General features: G+C 38.1%; 1 pseudogene; it reads left to right on the top strand.

The window, feature by feature from the left end:
* The first annotated feature begins 1214 nt into the window (after positions 1-1214).
* On the top strand, positions 1215-3445 carry LOC118611969 (annotated as a pseudogene).
* The last annotated feature ends 2555 nt before the right edge of the window (positions 3446-6000 follow it).

Below are 6000 nucleotides of genomic sequence, written 5' to 3'. Positions count from 1 at the left end.
GAGGGAATCAGAGGCTTCCAGGAGGAAGTGGTGAGTCACCGAGTCCTAGAGAATGAGCAGGATCTTGCCAGGGAGAGTGAAAAAAAGGTAATTCAGGGAATAGTTCAGTAGTGTAGTGGTTAGCACGTCTGCTTTGCAAACAGAAGGTCCTGGGTTTGCACCCCAGGTGAAGCCACATGCCAGACCCTCCACGTGTGCCGGTTCACCCGAGACCCCCCAGGTCCACCAGTTCCCCCGAGTGCGCCGGATGTGCCAGGGTGTACACCGCAAGCTTGTAGAAGGGGATGCCCTGCCTTCGGAGATATAGTTCTTAAGGGGAAATGGCAATATCCAAGAGTCAGGAGTGGAAGGGGATGGGGACATTAAAGAGGGGAAAAAAATTTTTACAAATTTTTTAAAAAGGTAATGCAGGCATGTATAAAGGCACAGAGGCAGAATGGGTCATGACATGGAGACTTACTACGAGGAGTTTGGTTTAGCTGGAGTATAAGTCAAGAGTGGGGGATGGACAATGGTGAGAGACTATACAACAGAAGGAATAATATTTTAAAATTCATTATTGAAAATTTAGCATGTTCCAGTCACTGTACTAAGTCCTTGACATCTCAATGAATGCTGACAAAAATTGATGAGGAAAGAACTATTCTTACCCCACTCCCCCATCTCACAGTTAAAGAAATAGAACCCCAATGAGATTAAATTTCTTGCTTAAGGTCATATATTTTTCAGGTGGCTAAGATATATTCTAACTTAGAAATTCTAATTCTAGATCCCAGGTTCATCTTCTAATCATGAATGAATTATATGCTATGCTAAGGAATTTGAACTTTACCTTCAAGGCCATGGAAGGCCAAGAAGGATTTTAGGCAGGAGAATGACATGGTCGGTTTTGCCTTTTAAAAGGATGATCCAGGTTACTGGGTGGAGAAAGTGAGTGTAGATCTGAAATGGAACTGCTATGTACAGTTCTGCATGTTGTATCCTGTACGACTCCAGAGAGGGCCGTTAAATGTGGTCCGTGAATGGCAACCCAGCCACAACCTACATGTTTATATTTAATGTAGCTGCAAGTCACATAGGAAGCTATTACAGTAATCCAGACGTAAAATGTATGAAGGGTGGGACGAAAGAAGGACAATGACAGGAAGAAAAGGAGTCATAATGCAGAGATAATGATGTAGGATATACAGGAGTTGATGGCTGACTGGATGAAGATGGCGCTGAAGAGAGAGCAAAGAAAAAGTGGGTCTTGTGTGTCAGTCTAAGTTTAAACTACATTTTAGAATCCCCTTTCCTATTTGGTTGTAGGTTAGATTGAGAAAAGAGAAATTTGTACAAGTTTTGCAAAGTGAAGTAAAGCAGCAGTTGTTATGTTCTGAAGGTCATCAGGGTTAGCAGTGAGGAGAGATAGATGCAGAGATGCCAGCCTGTGCCAGTCTGTCCTCGCTCTTCTCTACTCTGCACCCTATTTCTCCAATTCCGGCTCTTCTTCTCATCTGCCCGCCCTGCTGACCAATAGCAACCTACTACCATATGTCTGACTGCAAATGCACAAGCAATAGCTAGAACCAGGTCACAGCCATCCATAGGCCTTGACACCAGCCCCGTTTGTGGTCCCTGTCAGCAGATTCCCCACAAGCTCTCACTTGTCCACCATGTCAGTGCTTTGGGAGGGCTACTTAGTGACTTTCCTGATTTTCAAACTCTCTTCCTGGACCCCCTACTTCTCCGGCTTCAGTTTTTTTTTATCCCAGCAGGCTTCTTGTAGCGGTTGAAAAGATGAGTCTAAAATTCATATAAAACCGTAAAGGTCCTATAATAGTCGAAACAGCTTTGAAAAAGAACAAAGGTGGAAAACTTGCAACATTCGATTTCAAGACTTATTATAAAGGAATCTATAACAGATCTGTAAAAATGTACACCCAAATTATACAAAGACCAAATATCTGGTAAAATTGTTGCCTGAGATAACTTGGAAAGCAGGCCAGGTGTCTAATGAATCTGTAGCTCTGGGGGAAATGGTTGGCAAGAGAATAACTGTCAGCTCGCTTTTACTTTGTACTTCAGGCAAAGTATTTTAGGAAATGAGCTCAGGAAATAATTGGCTAGTTTGCTAGCAGAAATGAGGGTCCAGAAATTGGAAGCCTGATTAAGAGAGCTGTACAAAAGTTATTAGACCCCAAATTTTAAAAGGAAATTTTAGGGGGAAATGTGAATGTCAAATTATAATGTATACCTGAAAATTATACAATTGTATTAACCAATGTTACCCCAATAAACAATTAAAAAATAATTTAAAAAAAAACAAACCTAACTTTACTGCTGCCATTTGGTCCAAGTTACCTGTAGTGGTATTTGAGGGTGATGGCTCTGACTGAAGTGGCAAGACAGTGTCTCCTGTTGTTCCTACCACCACTGGGAGGCCTCTGACCACTCACCATCATGGGAGGAAACAGCCGTAACTCAAAGATATTTGTGTCAGAGAAGAAGTTTTCAAAAGCTATGCCAGTCCTCCAAGAACTGCAGACAGTGAGGCCACAGCTTCACAACATGGGCATTAAAAAAGATGGTTGAGAGAATGGTCTTGCCTTCTTTCTGAAGATATTTGTATTCAGATAAACTCCATACCTAAAAGATGTGCTGAAAAATCTAAGCTCCAGAATTATATGGAATTTCACTTAGAAGTAGATTTTTAACATCTGTGTATGCAAAAAAAAAAAAAAAAAAGGCATTGTAAACCAGGTTTTTGTAGGAGAAAGGTGTTCAGAGATTCGGTGCTCGTGATTACTGGTATTCTTAGCAAGATTTTCTGTTCTCTTTCATACTTTTACTTTATTATAGTTTAATCTTTTTAACCCCTACCTTGGATCATTTGAGCTTCCAGGAAGTACTTTAGGTTATTGGAATTAGACTTCATTTTGAAATTCCTTCTCATAGGTTCAAAATGCTTTATTTTATTGGTGCCTTCTTTTAAATCCAAGGGTTACTGATATATGGTCTTAGAAGAATTGTATCAGTATCACTGAATTTTGTTCCCATATCAGTTTGGTCTGTTACCATTTAGCTATGGGGAATTCAATAATATAACTAGATAAATTCTTGCACTATCACTGGCTTTATTCTATCTCATTTTAAAGCTTTTGGCTTATGTTTGTTTGTTTGTTTGTTTGTTTGTTGGATATCTAAGAACTTTTGGAGAGGTTTTATAAATTTTTTTACACAACCACATTATGGAGTGACTTGTTCAGATATGGATGACATTTGTTCAATATGTCTAACTGAATTTCAGATTTTTCTTCTCATCTGTCAGCATATATTTTCCAGAGAGTACATTACTTTATGATTTTACAGAGAGAAAACATGTCCACTGTGCAGAACTGTGATTTAAGACCATACAAACATATGGAAAGATGGGCTACTTCATTATACCTTAAAATATAATTAAGTCCTATAAATTATTAAGAGCACAAAACATTAATTTCCTTGGAGTGCAATGACTATTGCTAAAGCATTAGGATAGATTGCAGTGCTAAAAATTAAGAAAAAGTATTCCTTAGGATACCAGAAGATTTAAGTGTGTGTTTCAATTTTTTAATTAAATGAGAAACAAGTGTTTTTAAAAATACATAATAGTCAACCTAATGTGTATGTGAACATTTTTTCTATCCTAATTACTTGACACTTAATTGCCGTATACAATTGTAAATGTGTTTTCTTGTTAATGTTACCAAAAACAGCAACGACTTAATGTGTTACTAAGATTTCTCCTGTGATATCTACCCCAGTTCCAGTGAGGTGGGTTCTCACCCTTCTCTGAAGTCCCATCATCTCTCCCTCTGTCCTTCAGGAAGTTACCACTCTGTTTTGCCTTTCAGCTATTTTCTGACTTCTTGGTCTTGTCCAATCTCCACTCTCAAGAATTAACGGAGGCAGAAAAATTTGCTCACATGACTGTTAGTAGGCTTCACTGGTTGTCAGCTAGAGGCTTCAGCTGCTCACAGTAGCTCGCTTCCCTAGAAAAAGTGGTCCCAGAAAGATAGAGAACCCAATACAGAAACCACTAATCTTGGAAGTAACATACCTTGATTCTACTATATACATGTCTACTCCTTTTTTACATTCCAGTACCAGTTGTAGCACTTCATATGTACATAGAGGATGTTTGATAAGTATTTTCTGAATGTTAGAATTTTACACTCACTCCCTAGGAATGCTGACTCTATACACACCAGTAGTCCAGTAGTCACTACACTCTGGTCCAGAGGGTTGGATAATGTATGATGTTTTCTTATGGGGGAAGAGCAATTTTTAAAGAGGATTCAGCGATAATAAACAGGGAAAATAAAATAGTGCTATACCTTGGCTCCAAATAGTACCTAGCTGTATCACAAAACCAAAGACTGTCCAGTGAGCCAATATCTTTGCTTAATGATTAGAAGAAATTAAAACCCAATTTCTCCAAGTTGTCTTAACTGCAAAACAATCTTTTACAAAAGAGACTAAATTAACTTTTAAAATATCATATCAGCATTTTCTCTTTTAAACAATCCAATGAGGATAAAAGGGGCAGTTGCCTGCCTTTCTAATATCAATACCATTTGCTAATGGTATTGATATTAGGGCAGGTGTGAGGGGAGGAAATATTGACTATCTGCAATGTTCCCACATTGGTGCTGTAAGAGAGCTGAAAGCATTATTTGGTATGGAATGGTCAAAGCCAAAAGTAGAAAAAAATCAATATCTATAAAATATTGAAGTATACTAAATATGTTCACTAAAATCTGGAGCATAATAAAGGAGATATATGCTAAAAGTTTAAGTGGGAACAGATTTAATGTAAATAGAAATATATACGAGTTTTTTTTAAGTGGGGTAAACTTTAGGTTTTTGGTAACTTAAGAGACAAGTGCAGATAAGAATGAAAATATAAATAAATCAAGCTTTGCATAGTGGCAGTATCATAGCCAATGACATTTATTCAAGGTACAATTATTGCTAATTGAAAATATAAATAAATCAATAGATAATATCTTTATAGTTTATTGATAGTAGAGAGATTTTTGTGGAAGTGGTCCCCAACCTGTTGGGTTCTGAGGCATGTTTGCCACTGTAATTACTATAAGGAGACTTTAAATTCGTACACACAGTGAGTCTTGTCTGTGGATTGAATAAATATTATGCCTAACACATATACTACTGTTTGATGCAGATAAACAGATGCTTTACTGATGAGTAGCAGAATGTCAGACAGGTTAGGGAAGCCACGCAGACTGATCTAGTAGGGACATATGTGGGAAGAGCTGTCAGAGGGAAGGAGAGGACTCTACTATCAGGGAGACACATCATCAGTGGGAGGGATCATAGCAAGATTATGGGCTTTGAAAGGCACTGAGTAGGAAAGAGAGATGAGTACAGTTGGCAAGATGGCACAGGTTATGTGGTAAGCAATGGAACCTCTCAGATCTTTAGAAAAATTACTACATTCATAAAATTCTGTGTATGGTTAAATTTTTTATAGGAATGGGTTAGGAGGCTGAGTTTCTGGATTTGACTCAGGGCTTACCCGAAACAGCAAAAATGTGGGAGTAAAGGGAAGCATGAGGAATTAAACAGTGAGAAACTCAAGGAAACATGAGCAACAAATGTCTATTACAGACCCTGGAATTGGAGGTCTAGCCTAATTTGATCTGATCTTGAAGGACTTGGGGAGCTTTGGCAAAATCTGGGTTTCTTATATAAATTCATTTAAAAATATTCCTGAATCCTTAAACGCTTGCTTCATTATGTGTCTCCTCAGTTGATGGAATCATGCAACAACAAAAAAAGTTTTACATTAAAAAAAATCAGCTGTGATACTACGGAAGTTCAGAACTACTATTTTCAGAGCATTGGCCTATTACGATTGATGTCAAGAGGAATAAGAATTGCTGGCTTCATCAGAGAGAAAAGACTGAGCTAGGTCCACTGCAGAACTCTGAAATGCCACATAGGCTACTATCT

Source organism: Rousettus aegyptiacus, unplaced genomic scaffold (assembly GCF_014176215.1).
Source record: "Rousettus aegyptiacus isolate mRouAeg1 unplaced genomic scaffold, mRouAeg1.p scaffold_m13_p_1, whole genome shotgun sequence".
NCBI lineage: Eukaryota > Metazoa > Chordata > Mammalia > Chiroptera > Pteropodidae > Rousettus > Rousettus aegyptiacus.
Note: the sequence above shows the minus strand (reverse complement) of the source record. Positions and strands in the feature narration are given on the sequence as shown.